Genomic DNA, 19565 nt, shown 5'->3' on the forward strand with positions numbered 1-19565 from the left:
GCCCTTCTTCCTGCCATCATCTAACTGAGTGAGCAATGTCAGCCTTGGCTCCCAGAACCACCTGGAGAGCTGAGAATCCCCTCCCTCCTATAAAAGGCTAAGGGCAATGCATGGTGTATGTGATTAGTACCTGGCATTTCATTCTGTAGGAAAACCAAGAGGAGTGAAACTTTGACCTGCCTGTGTATTTGGTATTGGAAATTCCTGCTTTGCTGTTATTTGAAATACTACCCATCCCCTCTTTAAAAAAATACTGCTGACTCACAGTGACCAGAGGCTTTCGATGGCATGTTAGAACTGCCAAAAACACAAACCTAGCTTGTCTGTGCCCACTCTGAGCCACATGGGTTCTCTCTTTTGATACAAGCTTATTGGAAAGAAATGACATTTCTGGCTGCTTTTCCTGTAAGAGATGCCTGCAGAGACCTGAAAGGATGACATGAAAGTCATTGGATTGATTCCAGCTTCATCTGGCAATCGCTGGAATCTGTTAGCCCAGCCTCACCTATCCTTTTGTTGTTGGTAGCAATAAAGAGCACTAACTGGAGCCTTGTCTTCTCTTGGGTCTTTGTCAGGAAAAGGAAGGAAAGATGGAGTCAGATTAGCCGGGACTGTGGATGGTGATGAACCTCAACCGGAGTCGTTCTGTGCAACTGAATGATGGCCACGTCATGCCGATGCTTGGGTTTGGTACTCCTGCTTCTGATGATATAGGTAGAACCCAGGGGACCAGAGGGTTGGCCATGAACAGCCTTGGGAGGGTGGTCAGCAGACATACACCCCTCATGCACCCTGGGTGATTTGGAAGGACTTATTTGGGCCTTCGTGTCATGATCTCTAAGCTTACACTAAGTGGGATGATGAGCTATTGATTCTGGGGGTTCAGAGGTGATAATTTTGAGGGTGGATTATTATTATTATTATTACTGTAATGCATACTGAATGCTTACTGCATATTTTAAGTGCTTTCCATGCATTATGATTATTATTTTTTTAATTCCTCAACAACTAGCCTGGGTAAGTGCCATTATTCTTCTAATTTATCACCTGTTTAAAAATCTGAGCTTGGGCTGCTCCTCCTGCACTCACCCGATGCCTTGGTCAGAGCCATTCTGCTCTTTGTTAGAAACCTCTGATGGCCAGTGGGTGCAGGAGTACAGGATGACAAAATAACTGTTCTGTGGTAAGTTTGTTGGCACAGGAAGGTTGACATGTTCCAGCATCTTGCGCAGGTGACTTCTTTTGTTGAGGCAAGCATCTTTTCCAGGAAACATGCAAACTGAGTACCTCAGATTTAGTCACTAAGCCATTCCCCATTTGAAATTTGATGCAGTTATCAGAGATGTTGTGCTGGCTTCCCAGAGCCAGTGTCTGTTTGTCGAGGGGAGGACATTGTCTCAGGTGAAAGCAGCTCCTCAGATGAGCAGTGGGTCAGGTCTTGGGGCTTCTGCTCTGCATTTACCTGCTTTCTGTCATTTTTCCTGGATCTGGCCCTGTGTCCTGTCCTCAGTCCTTTTGTAGAAGTTCTGATGCTGACCAAGGGGCAGCCTCACTTAGCCCACTGTATGTGAAGCCAGTGTGTTGATTTTATCAGGTAAATATTAGAATAAATAACCCAGTGTTTGACATGGTGGGAAGAAAGAAATAATAAGCCTTCTGATCTTGTGAGTGAGGCTATCAAGAAAGCACAGATAGAATATGTTGCTATTAATTAATAAATCAATCAGCCAATTTACAGTCATGATTAAGCTTCTACTTGGTGGTCTATCCTAGTGGTGGTGGGAGTTTGCACAGAAGGTAGTTCCACTTTTGTGGGGCTTCGGCAGCCAGAGAAAGACACTTGATGTACAGGCTAACAAGGCTCTACGTTAGATTGCTAAGTGCCAGGAATAGTTGAGAGGTTCCAAAAGGAGGCTGATGTGAGCTGGGACATGCTGGGAGGGCTTCCAGGGGGAGGTGAGCTGAGCTTACATGAGACTTGAAGTCAGACTCAAGCATTCTAATGGGCAGTGTGATGACTCCATTTGAGTAGAAGACACTTGCTTCTGCCTCATATCCTTTCACGGAAGTCTTTCCCGCTGGCCGAGGGGCAGCCCCATGTCCCCTTGTCTATGACAGTGAGTGTGGACTTCAGGCAGAGGGCTTCTGTTTTCCTGTGGGAAAAAGGGGAATTAATTTAGACGTTCTTTTTTAACAATTGGAAAGATATTTCAAAATTATTCATGAGTTGTCATTAAAAAAAAATCTGTCTATATGTCTTTATAGCAGTGACAAAACCAAGCCTTATACCAAGGGACACTCCCCACTGCTCCGGCTGGGTCTGTGGGCCACTGTGTATTCCTTGTCCCTTCTGACAGCCATTCTAGATTCCAGTCGTGCTCACTCATCACTTCCTGCTCTTGGCTGCCTGCCTAACTGGGTAATCATGGGGGTAGTCTAAGCATCTGGTTACCATGACCTTGGCCAGTGGTAATTGCTGAAATTGTCCGTTCACAGTCTTTACCAGGCACAGAAGCATCAAGAGCTGCCCTTGTGACTTCTCTGAATTCCAGACATACTCCTCTCTGCCTCCATTGTGGAAATGTGGAAATCCACATATAAGTGACATCATGTAGTATTTGTCTATGGACCACTCTGTCTACTTCTGATAAACAAGATGGACAAGGTGGCAGCCATGGCATTAGTTAGGTGGAACCCTACTTATGTCACCTGGAAGAGGGTTTCCCTACTCAGAACCAGCATCATGAATCTGGCAGATCCTAAAGCTGAGCAAATGGGCAACATAAATTCCCCAAGTGGGTGACTGGGAGTGGGGATGACAGTGTGTGGCAGGTGCAGTTGGTGTCCCACTCATATGTTCCCTCTGAACACCTGGCACTTAGCCTAGCTCCCAGCTGCCAACATCTGCATCCCCTCACCTGACTGCTGGAGACTTATGCAAAGTGTCCAGAAGCAGCCCACAACAATTCACTGTCTGGAATTATCTATGAATATCCTCAGTCTGTCTCTTCTTGGGAGCCATAGATTTTACGTGAACCTGGGGTTCATAGTGGAAACTGTGATGGAGCAGCATCTACTGGCTCTCTTTCTTCTCCCACTTGCTCACACTGCTCCCAGCACACCCTTTGCTTCTCCAGTAAGTTACTTGGTTTGGGATCCTTGCCTTGGTTTCCCCATCTGGAGGAACTCACACTGATTCAGGGGGGACACTTGTATTTCCAGCCCTTGGTTACTGAATCGGGTATTAGGATTGTGGTATCACATAATTGTTACTAGTTCAAAATACCATATCGCTTCTTAAATGGCAGTGTCCTTAACTGACAGTATCGTTCCTCCCAACCTGGCACTTGTAGTTGTACCATCAAGAAGTCATCCAATGTACTGTCATGCCAGTTGCTTCTGGAAGATGCAATATCTTCAGAAAACCAATGGATTCTGTGGTCAGGTGTTGATTGTAGCATATCCTTCACTATAAAGTGGGTCCCTTGGTCACGGCAGCAGTACATGGGATGCTGTAAGGACAAACCAAACTCTCTGAGAGCCCCTGTATAGTAATGCTGGCCAAGGGACCGTGCAAGGGGACATCCATAGAAACTCATCCATAGAATGTTGTAGTCCAGTAAAGATGCATTGCTTGCTTCCCTCCTCACTGCGATGGGGTGTTTAATACAATCCTGGGGCTGGCTTGTCTCCTTGAGGAATGGCACCCTATGAACACTGGCTGTCGTCAGTCTTTGAGGCTGCTGACAGGTCACACATTTATGAACAGCATGATCGTAAAGAGCTCTGATGAGAAGTAGCCCATGCAGTTGGCCCACATGAGGTCTTAGTCCCTTCCAGCAGGGCTGTTCCATTCATGGGCCCATAGGATGAGGACTACAGAGCCAGGTAGAGAGGCTAAGTTGCATCCAGTGGTCACCACATCTTCTCTACCTAATTACTAAGAGCTTCTCCCAAAGATACTGGTGGCCATAGAAATCCCCAGGAAGAGTTATAGGTGCTTCTGGCTAGACGTCTTTGGGTGAGTTTACATGGATATGCTGAGTGCCAAGCAGATAGAGTGACAATTGTGTCACAATAATGGACATCCTGTAGTATATTTCTCCTTTAATTCCCTCTCAATCTCCCTGAAAATGAGCCATTATTTTCCTTTAAATCCAATTGGTACGCTTGATTGGCTTTTTTTTTTTATCAGCTTTACTGAGATAAAATTCACAAAGTTGTAAGATATTTAAACTGCATGACACGATTATTTGGTATATGTATACATTATGAGAATATTCACATCAAATATTTATGCCCTCCCTTTCTTTTCTACATTTATCTTCTATCCTCTTAACAAATTTCAATTATAAGTACAGTGTTATCAGGGACAGTTACCATGTTATACATGAGTTCCCCAGACTTTGTCTTATAGTGGAAACTTGGTACTAACATCTCCCCATTTCCCCAGCTCCTAGCCTGTGGCAATCACTTTTCTACTTTCTGTTTCTAGGAATTTTTTTTTTCAGATCCCACATATAAGTGACATCATGCAGTATTTGTCTTTCTCTGTCTGACTTATCTCAGTGAGCATAAATGCCCTCCAGTCTCACCCATGTTGTTGCAAGTGATAGGATTTCTTTCTTCAAAACTGAATAATATTCCATTGTGTGTGTATGTGTGTGTGTGTGTGTGAGTGTAAAGAAATATATAGGGGCACCTGGGTAGCCCAGTCAGTTAAGCAGCCAGCTCTTGATTTCAGCTCAGGTCATGATCTCCAGGTCCTGAGATCGAGCCCCATGTTGGGTTCCACACTCAGTGGGGAGTCTGCTTGAGATTCTCTGTTCCTCTCCCTCTGCCCCTCCCACTTCCTCTCCCTCTCTCTTTCTGTCTCTTACTTCTCTCTCAAATAAACAAATCTTATAAAAGAGAAATATATATATATAAAGAAAATGTGAGATACAAATATAAATATATATATATATATACACATATATACATATATATCTCCATTCTCACATGGAGAATGGCTATAATGGCCTCATTTTCAATTCTGAGCACAAAATACATGTCACCCCCTTATCCTGTCTCTGTCTTCTATAACTGTAACTATATCTACATACACCTAGTTCCTTAGAAGTTTTCTCTAGTGTCAGAAGCCTTCCTTTTGGTTACTTCCATATGATTAATTCCTTATTGAATGAGACTTGATTTTCCATGTTCCATGGTGAAGACTGTTTCACTAACTCTTCTGAGATTGGAGGTCCTGTCTGTGCCTCCAGAGTACAGGCTTGTTACCGAGGCTTGCGTCACCCACGGGGTAGCAGGAGATATGTAGAAGAAACAGCTGGCCAACACGACATGAAGGAAGTGCATTTCTTCTCTCTGAGTCAGGTGGATTACCAGCACTCCTAATTCATATTTTGTAGGTTCCTAAGAACAAGGCTGGTGAGGCCACCAAAGTGGCTATTGATGTAGGTTTCCTTCTGTTCGATGCCGCATATGTCTATCAAAATGAGGAGGGAGTTGGTAAGGCCATCAGAGAAAATTGCTGATGGGATCGTGACGAGAGAGGACATATTCTATACCATCAAGGTGCTGTGGGTGAGTCACGAGAAGTCACTGCTAGGCACGTTATTTTGCAAAAAATAAAAAATGACCTTTGGTCTTGGTTTGAGTAACTTATGTTCCTTCTCACATTGTAGGGGCCCATGAGAGAAAAGTAGAGAACAGAAAAGGCTTGCTTTTGATCGAAGCCTGCGAGAGAGGTAGGAGAGCAACCCCATTCACACATGAAACATGACTAGTGATAAGCATATTTTTTTATCTGTTGTACGGATCAGCTGAGTCACTAGACTGGATTCCACTCCTTTTGCTCTTCAGCAGGTTGTCACAGGACATATCCAAGTGTGGTCGACCTAGTACTCTGCGAAGGAAGCCTGACTCAGAAACACATTCTTCAAGTCAGCATTGAACTTACCAAAATTTGTAAAATGTTCTCAGGTGGAAAATGGTGCTTCCAATGTCCAGAGAGTGAGGATCTCTACAGACTGACCCTATGAGTGTCTCCATCAGGGACATCCTATACTAGAAAGAGGAAGAACTGTTTCCAGGCAGGATGGCAGATTCCATTCCCCTCGCCTGACACTTCCTGACTCTCCTTTGAGAGATTACTTTTCTGATCCCTGAGATGCTGGGGCTGCTCTCCTTGGTCAACTGATGTCCATTCAGTTTTCCTACCATCACTCAAATATAATTCAGTGCCCGCGAAGGACCCTGGTCACATCAAGTGATACATTTAGCCCCAGTGTCCCTTATTTTTAGATCACCCCAGTGGCTTGTAACTCACTTCTCAATCTTGTAATGAAGGTGCTTAATTTTGGTCCCCAAATGTGTGAAATCACTTCTTTTGGTCACTGCAGCTGTGGGCTACTTTCCTTTGACCTGAATTGGTTCGACCAGCCCTGGAAAGATCACTGAAGGCACTTCAGATGAGCTATGTGGATCTCTTCATTATCCATTTGCCGAAAGCTATGAAGGTCAGCTTCTGCTTTTCTTGTTATGCCTTGTTATGGTCATCACTGCTGCTGCATCATGTTACATCCTTCCCATTTTCTGGGTTCTGACTGAGAGGCAGGCTTGGGTTTGGCTCCATGACTTATGATTCACCTTGACACCTCTGTCCTTTCACCACTGAGATTTTTTTTTTTTTTAATCCTCATCTTGTAGCCTGTGTAATGACTGAAATTCAATGATCTTTTTTCCTCCACCTCAAAGAGTTGAGGCCAGTGCCCTATATGTCTAAATGATGTGTTCCTGTTTGTGGTCCCTTAGCGATCAGTATCCTCAAGAATGTTGAGTAATTTTTTAATAGTTATAAAGATCTTTATTTAAATTCAATTAATTAACATATAATTTATTATTAGTTTCAGAGGTAGAGGTCAGTGATTCACCAGTCTTACATAACACCCAGTGTTCATTACATCATTGCCCTCCTTAATGTCCATCACCCAGTTACCCCATTCCCTCCATCCGCCTCCCCTCCAACAACCCTCAGTTTGTTTCCTATGATTAAGAGTCTCTTATGCTTTGCCTCCCTCTCTGATTTTGTCTTGTTTTATTTTTTCCTTTCTTCCCCTATGATCTTGTTTTCTTTTTTAAAGTCCACGTATGACTGAAATCATATAGTAGTTGTCTTTCTCTGATTGAATTATTTTGCTTAGTATAATACTTTCTAGTTCCATCCACATCGTTGCAAATGGCAAGACTTCATTCTTTTTGATGCTGAGTAGTATTCCATTATATGTATATACATAAACCACATCTTCTTTAGCCATTCATCTGTCAATAGATAAACATCTGGGCTCTTTCCATAGTTTGGCTATTGTGGACATTTCCTCTATATACATTGGGGTGCAGGTGCCCCTCTGGACAACTACATCTGTATCTTTGGGGTAAATCCCTAGTAGTGCAATTGCTGGGTCATAGAGTAGCTCTGTTTTCAACTTTTTGAATTTTAGGATTATTTATTCCAGTTCTGTGAAAAAAGTTACAAGTTTCACTATTATATGTCAAGATGCTGACCTATTTTTATTGATTTGGGAGGATGGAGGTTCCCTGTGCCTCCTGGACTTGAATGACTGCTTCTTTCCCCAGATTAGGGATGTTATCTACTATAATTTGCTCCAATATACCTTCTGTCCCTCTGTCTCTTTCCTCTTCTTCTGAGATCCCAATTATTCTAATATTGATTCACTTTATAGTATCGTTTATCTCTCAGATTCTTCCCTCATGATCCAGTAGTTGTTATCTCTCTTTTTCTCAGCCTCTTGGCTTTCCATCATTTTATCTTCTATATCATTAATTCTCTCTTCTGCCTCATTTATCCTAATAGTTAGAGGCTCATTTTTTTTGTTGCATCTCAGAAATAGCCTTTTGGATTTTGACTTGATTAGATTTTAGTCTTTTTTTTTCTCCAGAAAGGGATTCTCTAGGGTCTTCCATGCTTTTTTCAAGTCCTGCTGCTATTTTTTTTAAAAAAAGATTTTATTTATTTACTTGAAAGATTGAAAGAGAGAGTGAGAGCACAGCAGGGTGAGTGTCAGGCAGAGAGAGAAGGAGAAGCAGGGTCCCCACTGAGCAGAGAGCTGGATGTGGGGCTTGATCCCATGACCCTGGGGTCATGACCTGAACTGAAGGCAGATGCTTAACCAACTGAGCCACCCAGGTGCTCCCCAGCTAGTATCTTTATAATTGTTATTCTGAACTCTAGTTCTGACATCTTACTTATATCCATACCAATTAGGTCCCTGGCAATCAGTACTGCCTCTTGTTCTCTTTTTTGAGATACATTTTTCCATCTTGTCATTCTTGCAGAAAGTGGTTGCTTTTCTATTTGTAGATTCGCAGTCTTTCTTTTCTTAGATGTCCAGTTGAGTTCACAGGTGTTCAGAGTGATTTGATGGCTATATAGCTGAATTCCTGGGACCACACGAAACTAAGGTCTCCTACTCCTCTACCGTCTTGGACTATCTAGAATGTTGAGTTATAACTGACTGCAGAGAGGTGGTGGGAAACCCCCATCTTTAGGGGGAAAGTCTCTCCCATTTGCACCTCTCAGCCCAATCATGATGAGGTACCTTGGGATGGTCTATACTGCACCACTGGGCTTCTTTGGGCTTCACTGATCCAACTTCTCATCAGAGTGGGCAGTTACTGACAATGTCTGGTAACCTCACCATCTCTGACTTGGGTTATTGTAAACTGGAGCTGAAACACATCGCCTAATAGTGTAAGGGGTTCCTATCATCCAAACTCTGTGAAATCAATTCTAACAGTAGGAAAGTGGATTCTTAGCAGAGTTCAAGGATGTGTGTGGATAGGAAGGCGGAGAGATTCTTTGCTACAGTCTCTCAGATGACTGTTGTTCTCCGTTTCCTCCATTTCTTCTCCACAGCATACACATACACTCGCATGCACACATTCACGCACACACTCTGATTAGTAATCACAGCCGCTTAAAGGTCATGTGACCAAGCTCCTTAGGCACCAGAAAGGTCATTCTTAAAAACGAAGAAACAAACAACTTCTTTCTCCTCCTGTCTTCTCTCTGTATTCCAGCCTGGAGAGGAGATTATGCCCAACGGTGCCAACGGGAAGGTTATTTTAGAGACAGTAGGCCTGTGTGACACCTGGGCAGGAAGTACGGCTACCGGACCCAAGAGGGGCTGTGCGGGGAGGTAGAAGCCACTGGGTAGGGAGTCAAGAGACTCGGGTTCAACTCCTCTAGTTGTCTGCCTTCAAGTAGTTAAACCTTGATATACCTCAGTGTTCTTAGTTGTAAAGCAAGGGAGTTGAGCAGGATGGACTCAAGGTCTATTTTTAACCTAACTTCCGTGGTTCTAAGTGGGGGTTTCTTTGCTCCATGGGTCAGGTTAGGCCTGCGAGCCTCATAGGGGGTATTGTCAGCAGCAAGTTCAAAAGGGGGTAGAGCTGTATCCCCACAGAGGGAGGGATGGGCAGCTGTCTGACTTAGCAGAAGGGGGGGGCACTATAGGAGCCAAGCCTGCAATATCTATCCCATTCCATATGCTTTTTTCAACAGTGAAGGAAAGAGGAAGCAGAAAGACCTTTCCTTGGAGGAAAACCTGAGTTTCTCTTTACCTTTGACTCTGACACCATTTGTTAAAGAACAATTACAGGCCTAATAGCAAAAACAGTGCCATGAATGAGAGTGGGGTGATGAGGAAACTTAAAAGCTTTTTAACATCTATTTGTTGTCCCATTTGTGCATGTAATGGGCTCAATGAAATAAAACATGTGCAGAGCAATAACATATCATAGGACATAGTATATGTAGGTGATAAAACTAGTTCAGTCAAATCATTATATATATTAGAAGAGATTTCCTGATTTTTTAAGTTCAATGTCAAATGCAAAGGCCCAAGTACACTAAAAGTTTGCCACATGATTCCCTCCCCCGCAAGCCCTGGAGAAGTGTAAAGATGCAGGTTTAACCAGGTCCATTGGGGTATCCAATTTCAACCACAAGCAGCTGGAAATGATCATGAAGAAGCCAGGGCTCAAGTCCAAGCCTGTCTGCAACCAGGTGAGCCCACAGCCCACCAGAGACTACCTTGCTTCCTGCCCTTCACACCTTCTTCCTTTTTTTTTTTTTCACACCTTCTTCCTAAATGTGCAAGACCCAAGTTACTGGCTCGAGGCTACTGCATAGGAGATTGTTCCTTTTATGAAAAGAGGAAAAGGCCAAATGAGGAACAGGTTGAGGGGAGTAGGAAGGGTATTATTTCCACTTCTCAGATGCCTGATGTCCCTTCTCAGAGATGTCAAGTGGAAGCTGATGTTGGAAGACAGCAGTGTTGGTCTGGAGCTCGGGAAGCCGGTCAGGGCTGGAGGTGCAGATTTTGGAGTCATTGCTTTATGGATGGTAATTAAACTCACAGAAATGGATAAGCATTCCTGAGAGTAAATATCCAGTTTATTCTGGGATAGGACAAACAGGAAGAGGGCAAGAAAGTCAACAAACAATTAAGGATCAGGCAAATAAACACTGGTTAAGAGATTGAATATGAGCTACAAAGTAGGGACAGGGAACATGGTAGAAGCCAAAGAAGAGGGTTGAAAAAGTTTGAGTGGGACATGGGTGTGTGTGTGTGTGTGTGTCTTGGCGAGGAGCAGCCAGTCCAAATAGAGGTGGAAAAAGCCATTGGACTTCATGACACGGGCTGCATGGGAAAACCCACAGGAACAGTGGTGAGGGAGATGCCTGGGAGGATGAGTGGGGTGGAGAGTGAGGAAAGGAATAAGTCATCATTAAATAATTTTTAAAAATAGCATCATATGGTACCAACTTTCAAACATTATGACATTGTGAAGTTGGATAGCCCTTTTGTAAAAGAGCTTGAAAATGAAGCAAGAAACCATTCAAATATTATACTTTTCATCTTAGCTATTTTACTTCTGGGAATCTATTTGCAGAAAATAATTTAAAATGTGTTAAAATATGTCCCTCTGTCCTTCCTTCCTTCCCTTTGTCTTCCTCCTTTTCTCCTTCTATTTGTGAAAGAAACTAAGCCTTTTTTTCTTTAAATTTTTCTGCACAGTTGGTTTTACTGACTGATGCCTGTGATACAGTTTGATGTGTTATTTGGTCTTTTGTGCTTCCTCTAAACTGGAGGTTAGGGATGCCGGAGTGGCTCAGGGGTTGAGCGTCTACCTTTGGCTCAGGGTGTGATCCCGGGGTCCTGGGATCGAGTTCTGCACTGGGCTCCCCGAGGGAGCCTGCTTATCCTTCTGTGTCTCTGCCTCTCTGTGTCTCTCATGAATGAATAAATAAATAAAATCTTAAAAAATAAACTAGAGGTTATATCTAAAGAGATGTGATCACATATACAGGTCATTGTGAACTCACGAGTGTGAACAGATAGAATAGGATGCTTTCCCACCCGGTGCAGTTGCTGTTCTTATCCATGGTCAAATGGTCACCATTTTGATCAGCAGGAACATCCTCATGGGAGCCCCTGTTCCTTTGGCCTGCCTCTTTGTCTTCCCCATCTTCTTTACTCTGAGGACTGTAAGATGTTCTAGGATCAATCTGTAGCTTTTTTGTTCAGACCTAGAGTCAGCCAGCTTTCTAAGGATTCTTGGTTTCTTTTAGTAGGAAATGGCATTTAGAGGCCCCAACTTGAGCATAACAGCCTCTAATCATTTTAAACACTAATAAAAAAAATAAGAAGAGAGGTGCCTGGGTGGCTCAGTCACCTAAGCATCCCATTCTTGATCTCAGCTTAGCCTCGATCTCAGGGTCATGAGCTCAAGCCCTGCACTGGGCTCTGTGCTGGGTGTGGAGCCTACTAAGAAGAAGAAGAAAAGGAAGAAGGAGAAGGAGAAGAGGAAGGAGAAGAAGAATAAGGAGAAGGAGGAGGAGAAGGAGAAGGAGAAGGAGAAGAAGAAGGAGAAGGAGAAGAAGAAGAAGAAGAGGAGGAGGGAGGAGGAGGAGGAGGAAGAGGAGGAAGAAGAAGAAGAAGAAGAAGAAGAAGAAGAAGAAGAGAACAAAAGAAGAAAAGAAGAAGAAGAGGAAGAAGAAAAGGAAGAAGATTGTTTTATCCTTTCTGAAAATTGATAGCATCTGAAGGTATTTCAGAAGGACAGGAAAAATATTACTAATCTGAAAACACAGTCTATATGTTCATAGACTATTGGATATCTCTTCAAAGGACTTTCTAAATTTACATATTATTGGTGTATGTATTTTGATCTTGGCAATTTGCAGGTGGAGTGTCACCCTTACCTCAACCAGAGCAAGCTCCTGGAGTTCCGCAAGTCCAAGGATACCGTTCTAGTTGCCTACAGCGCTCTTGGATCCCAAAAGGGCCCAACCTGGTAATGAGAATGTCAGAGTGAACCTATGCCAGCAACTCTATGATGATGAAACACTTTCATTAACATTTTAATGTGGAAAGATTCAAACATAAGAAAGTAAACACGATCCTGTAGTGAATTCCCATGTACCATCACCAAGCTTCAAAAATCACCCACACTCTTTCAATCTTGTTTCATCCATGCATCCGTCTACTCCAACCTCCACTCCAAATATCATTTATTAAGTGATTTTATGGTAAAATCTGCACAGCCTGTTGTACATAACTCTTAGCCATATAATTCTGATGCGTGGATGTACAGTATAACCCACACCCATACCATGATACAGAAACTTGCTGTCTCCTAAGAGAGTTCTTTTGTGTTTCTTCCCAATCAATTCTTCTTCACCATCTTTCTTTTATTTTAAAGTTTTTATTTTAATTCCAGTTACTTAACATATAGTGTTATATTAATTTCGAGTGTACAATACAGTGATTCAACAATTCTATACATTAATCCGTGCTCATCACAGCAAGTGCACTCCTTAGTCCCCTTCACCTATTTTCCCCATCCCCCCACCCTCCTCTTCTCTGGTGACCATCAGTATCTTCTCTGTAGTTAAGAGTCTGTTTCTTGATTTCTCTCTCACTCTCTCTCTCTCCCCCTCTTATTTTTTCTCTTTGCTTGTTTTGTTTCTTAAATTCAACATGAATGAAATCATAAGGTATTTGTCTTTCTCTGATTGGTTTATTTCACTTAGCATAATACCTCCAGCTCCATCCATGTCATTGCAAATGGCAAGATTTCATTCTTTTTGATGTTGAGTAATATTCCACGGTGTATATACACCACATCTTTACCCATTCAGCAGTTGTTGGACACTCGGGCTGCTTCTGCATCTTGGCTGTTGTAGATAATGCTGCTATAAATATAGGGGTGATGTACCCTTTTAGATAAGTTCTTGTAGTCTTTGGGTAAATACCCAGAAGTGTGACTGCTGGACTGTAAGCTAGTTTTATTTTTAACTTTTTGAGGAACCTCCACACTGTTTTCTTCTGTACCATCTTCCTAATTTCCCCTTTCAACTTTGATTAGTTTGGTATGTTTCAGGACTTCATAAATAAAAGAAGTCATGGAGTACATACCCTTTGGACGTAAAAGAAGTCATAAACTACATACTCTTTGGGTCCAGCTTTTTTGGCTTAGCATAGTATCTGTTGAAATGTATCCATGTTGTTTCAAGTGTCTATCTCATTCCTATTTGCTGCTGTGTAATAGTTCATCGTATGGACACATGTACCACAAGTTGTGTCTCCATTCACCGGTTGATGAAAACATTAATTGTTTCCAGTTTGTTGTAAGGATGAATGAATCGCTAAGAATATTCACAAAACTCTCTTTTAATCATATTGTATTGTACCTACTTCTTTCAGTTGCCTGGGGAATCTGGGGAAATACGACAGAACACTCTATATATTCATTTCTACACCCTTCAAATCTGTGGTTTTTGTTTTTTCTTCTCAGGGTGGAAGGGGGTAGCCCGTCTCTCTTGGAGGAGCCAATTTTGAATGCCATTGCTAAGAAACACAGTAGAAACCCAGGCCAAGTGGCCTTGCGCTTCCAACTGTAGCGAGGGGTGGTGGTCCTGGTCAAGAGCTTCAATGAGAAGAGAATCAAAGAGAACTTTGAGGTATAGGCCCAGCAGTATTTTTTCCAAAGTAAGGAATGGATGCTGTGTTGGGGACTAGCTCTCTTGCTTTTCAGAATGTGCCCATGTTCATTCATTCCTAGGTATCTCTCCCCATGTGCTATGGGACAGCTTGGCAGGTAGGAGAGAGAGCATGACCCAAAGCCCTAGGCTTTATGGTTTCTAGCTCTGGCTTTGCCTCTTCCTAGTTGTGTGATCCTGAACACATTTTATCTCTGTTCTCCTTATAGGAGGCCCTCCATGCAGTAAAGAACTTTTAAAACCCTGGTTCCTCTTTGTTACCTTCTCTATCTGATGAACTCCAATTTGTGTTTCAATATCAAACCCAATAGGAGGAGCTGCTCTGTATGACCATCAGCACAGTTTGGCCACCATAGCACTTGGCATGACTTTGTGGGGTTTTCCTTATTAAACTCAAATTGATGGTTTATATGTCAGTGTGCTCTCCAGGCTGTGAGAACCCTAAGTGTAGTGATGCTCTCTGGGTCATCTCGTAACACTTTTCCCTCCCAATAGAGCTCCTGGCTCTAGGTAGGAAGCCCGATATAAGTTTATGGACCAAGCAAATTAACTAGTGAATGAGTAGTGTTGCCATACACCCTCTCTCATATATCTTCCTATGCTTTTGATCAGCCTGCTGTCTTTAATTTACTTTATAGTGAATTTCTGAGAATTGTGAAAAACCATGGGATCCCTAGCTTGTCCTAATGACAAGGAAAATTTCGCCATGAGTTCTATATTTGCAAAAGATGATATTGTGGAGCATATTATTTTTAAGGTATTAGCTTCAAAACCTTGAAGCCGGGCAGCCCTGGTGGCTCAGCGGTTTAGCACCACCTTCAGCCCAGGGTGATCCTGGAGACCCGGGGTTGAGTCCCACGTCAGGCTCCTTGCATGGAGCCTGCTTCTCCCTCTGCCTGTGTCTCTGCCTCTCTCTCTCTCCTCTCTGTGTATTCTCATGAATAAATAAATAAAATCTTAAAGAAAAAACCCTTGAAGCCATAGATTTAGTTCATTCAATTTATGGAAATATCCTATAGGCAAATCTAATCTCATTGTTAGATCAGGAAAAGATCCTGTTTTATTTTTCAGTTCAACTCAATGTATTAATACATATCCCATGACAACATATCACTTCTGTAGTATAGTTGTAAGAGGATTGATATACAGATGTACAGATGATAGGTAGATAGATAGATGATAGATAGATAGATAGATAGAGGCACCAAGTTTTCCACAAAATTGTCCCCTGGATGAAATAATGAGCTTCTGCTTTAATATTTCTTACCAAAGATCTGTCTCCTTTGCTCTGAATGCCCTCTCAATTAGGTGCTATATATCTTCAAATAAAAACAAATCTGGACATAAGTAAGAGAGACTGTAGGGAGAACTCTCTGAATGTAAGTCCCTCAGAGATCAATCAGAAATATTTTTCTTTCATAGGGAAGAGTAAACATGACTAGGAAGAGAATGGTACTTGGCTTTGGGATGAGCAGGTGGTGTGACTGAACAGTTGATCAGGAGATGCCTTTTTCTCATCAACAGATTCTTGAAGAGACCTTCACAGGGGAGCTGCTTTTCCTTCCAATGCTTGATTAAGCTCAAGGTTGCATTATATTGTAGGGGAAGGAAAAACCTTATTACACTTTGGTTGATTCCACAGATATTTTTGTCCAGCTGTGCCTTTGGTTGGACAAAAATAATTTTTTTCTTTTATGTTACAAGCAGTTCAATTAAAAAGATTTGGGATTGTGAGTTATAAGCTTTTCTTTTGTGGGAGTGGATCAGAGGAGAGGGGGTGGGGAAGAAGTGTGGGAGGTAAACTCAGGCCCCTTCAGAGTGTGCCCCTTCCATCTTCATTCCTGTCCCTGCTCCCACCCATCTGGGAAGAACTCAAGCTCCCAGGTAGAAGCCAGCTGCATTGGGGGAGAGTTCAATCTGGTTCTATCCCTCCTTTCAGGTTTTTGACTTTGAATTGACTCCAGAAGACATGAAAGCAATTGAAAGCCCAACAGAAATTTTCGATATTTCAAACTACTATTGTAAGTGACTTGTACGTTGTATTTCACAGATTGTTAGTTGTTTTCTGTAGTGTGGAGGTCAGCAGAGGGACTCAGCTGCCCTAAATCAGGACTAAAGGCCTGATTTCCGCACAGCAGTAAAACAGGAGCTTCCTGTAGACCTCAACATGGAGGTTGACTCCAGACCTCAGTCTCTGACCCGATGACAGTGTGAGTGGGGCCCCAGAACAGAATTGCTAACGCCTGCATCATTGGGAATTCGCTATTTTCATGCCCTAGTCCCTGGGCCTGGTGTACTTCCACTCGGGTTGACTTACCTATTAGACACAGAGGCACAGTGCCCTCAGCGCACTGTACTTTGGGAGGCCTATGAAAATGCTTCATCTTTAATTCTTTTTAAAATCAGGAGAAAGAATTGGGTGCCTGGGTGTCTCAGTTGGTTAAGTGTCTGTCTTTGGCTCAGGTCATGATCCTAGGATCATGACATCAAGTCCCTTTTAGGGCTCTCTTCTCAGCATTGAGTCTGTTTCTCTCTCTCCTACCCCTCTTCTCTGCTCACGTTCTCTCTCTCTCTCTCTCTCTCTCAAATAAATAAAATCTTTAATAAAAATCAGGAGAAAAATAATCTCATTGATAATGACTATATAATAATGAGTACAGCCTGGATTCTATTTATTTTTATCCTAATATAATTATAAATGTAATGTTAATATTTTTATGGAGGAGCATGACCTAGGAAGGCAAATGTGTCTTTTTCCTTAGTGGGTAATCCTTCCCCTATTTCTTTCAGATCCATTTGTTTCAAATACATCTTTCCATTGACCTTTTCTTAGCTATGTAATGCCACTGAACTGATTATAAATGGCTCATGAAATTAATTGACCTTCAAGTTGGTGACAGATGTGTCCCCAGTGGTATACAGATAAGATCCTTTGGATTTCTCTGGTCTCTGAGTCAAGACACACCCTCGGGTGGCCTTTGTCCATCAGGAGGTGTCCCCTGGGGAGCCCCTGCCTCCTATGACTATGACTTATTCACATTCCAGTTGTTCAATTATTGCAGGAGGGTCTCAGGATCCAGGAGAAGGAAGACTAGTCAAATTGGGAGTGTTCGCAAGGGAGGTTTGAGACAAAGGGAATAAGATTTTAGTTATAGAATAAGAATTTAGTTTTCAAAGAAAGATCATCAGTAATACTCATTACTGAACAGCAAGTATTCTCTTAAATTATAAATTAAGAAGTCTGATCACTTTTTGCAGGTATGGTTATTTAGAGGTACATCTTACCTCCTCAATAGACTGGCAGTTCCCTAATAGAGGGACTCTGTGTTGTTGAGGGAGCTCTTTATATATTTGCTAAATGCATGTATGAAAAAAAAAAGCAGCAAAATCCTGTGACTGTTCTCCCCATATACAGGCCGGTTCCCCCTGGGAATGTAGTGACCACAATATTTGCGCCCCAGTACTCACCCCCACTTGTAAACTGCCACCTAGGTCAGGCCCTGTGTCACTCTGGTGTTTGTGCTCCACGTGTGTGGGGGCACCAGGTGTGCAGGTGATTTGCATGTGGCTTGGGAGCCTCAGTGCTCATGTGCCAGGGGGCAGAACTGGGGGGATGTGGCTGTGGATTTGGAGGTGTTAGCCTAGACTGCCTGCAGCCCCAAAGAAACATTCTGGGACACTGGGGGGGCAAAAGTGGCAAGCTCATGTCCCTCCTTCTCTTGTAGTGCTGTCAATCATTCTCATTACCCGTTTTCTGAAGAAAATTGACCGTGAGCTATCACCATTCACTCTACCAGAGTTTCTCGTTTCCAGGACTTGGAGAGGACTTCTGTGAGTGGTGGAGGGGATTAAAAGCAGTCTGTGAAAAATAAAAAAAAGCAAGCAAGCAAGCAAGCAAGCAACCTGTGGTTTCAGGCTGCTTTGCCTTTCTTTCTTAAAAAAAAGAAAAAAGAAAAAAGAAAGAAATAATAAAGACTTCAAAATAAACATGTTGGTTTTTCCTGATAATCAAAATAATACATAAAAATTACGGAAACATTGGAAAATAAAGACAAAGGATAGAGAACACAGTTAACCCATAATTAGCCCATTAAAAAATGTAAAAAAATAAAATACTTAACTTTTGGTGCGTTTTCCTTCGTGATTTTCCTATACATATGTGTATGTGTTTGTTTACAAAATTGAAATAATCTTCATCATACAGTCTTGTATAAATGTTGTTGGTTTGCCTCAGTCCTTTTCCAAGTCATTAAAATAAGATTAAAAAGTTCTGGTGTTATATTTGGCTTGTGGTAAAGCAATGCATCTCAGGGATTTATTTAATTTCTCAATCATCTGAGTGTATTTTGGCAGTGTGATTAGTTCTTGTGTATTTTACCATTCATCCATTTATCCATGCAGCACACCTTTATGGACATCCTTTATGTGCCAGACATTGTTTTATCAATAAATAAAACAGATGAGAATGAAATTAAAATGAGAAATGTCTCGAGTTTGTAGTCCAGCGGAAGAAGAATTCCATGAATGAAATAAGGCATATTTAGTTGTTAGAAATGGATAAATGGGGGATAATTCTGCAGTCTTTCACATCTCTGGACTCCTCAGAAGCAGAGGCAGTGGCGACCCTTCATTCCACACTATTGTTTTTTCAAGAAGTTCATACAGCAAATAGCCTTGGAATATAGATTGTGGCCCCCGCCAGAGACATGGAAGGCAGTTTACTGCCTCATAATACAAAGAAAATATCTCCCTCCAGAGAAAGGGCAGGGGTGCTTACTGCCTACTGATCCGGGTTCCCTAGACTCAAGATTTTTCTCTCATAACTCAACCCACTGTGTGTTTAGGTCTCACCTGGTGCCCTTCATTCCACCTGATGGAGATGGGAGTTCAAGGAAACTAGCACAGCAAACGTTATGGTCGTACACTTTTTTTTTTGCAATATATACATATGTCAAGTCATCATATCATAAACCTCATGCTTACACAATGTTATATGTCAACTTATATATCAACAAAGCTAGAAAAGACGCTGCTACTTTAGCTATAGCTTTTACTGTGAGTAATAAGCTGTCCTTCTATTGGCATCCATGAAACCAGGACAAGCTAATTTGTTAGCTTGCAAATCCATCCTTGATGATTCTTGACGGTGATTCGAAGAAAAATGAGGCAAAGGAGGAGAATTGGTAGTGGTGAAGAGGGGGAGCGTTTAGTGCTCTTAAAACATGGTTAGGAAAGATTCCACTGAGAAGGCGACTTTTGAGCAAAAATTAAGGCAAGACAGTGAGCTTGGTGAGTATGTGGGAGAGTATTCCTGGACATGGACCAGAAAAGGCCAAGGCCAAGAAGAAAGAGTGTTCCTATAATATTTAGGCGACAACAAGTGGTCTACTGTGTGCAGTTGGGTGAGCAAAGGAGATAGGGGTAGAAGATGAGGTCCAGACAGCCAACAGAGAGGGGGTATGTCATCCAGGCT

At 42.3% G+C, this 19565-nt stretch overlaps 1 pseudogene; it reads left to right on the forward strand.

The window, feature by feature from the left end:
• Window positions 1-617: 617 nt before the first annotated feature.
• Window positions 618-17973, forward strand: LOC112907436 (aldo-keto reductase family 1 member C15-like; annotated as a pseudogene).
• Window positions 17974-19565: the final 1592 nt, after the last annotated feature.

The sequence above is a fragment of the Vulpes vulpes genome, chromosome 2 (assembly GCF_048418805.1).
Source record: "Vulpes vulpes isolate BD-2025 chromosome 2, VulVul3, whole genome shotgun sequence".
Classification (NCBI taxonomy): domain Eukaryota; kingdom Metazoa; phylum Chordata; class Mammalia; order Carnivora; family Canidae; genus Vulpes; species Vulpes vulpes.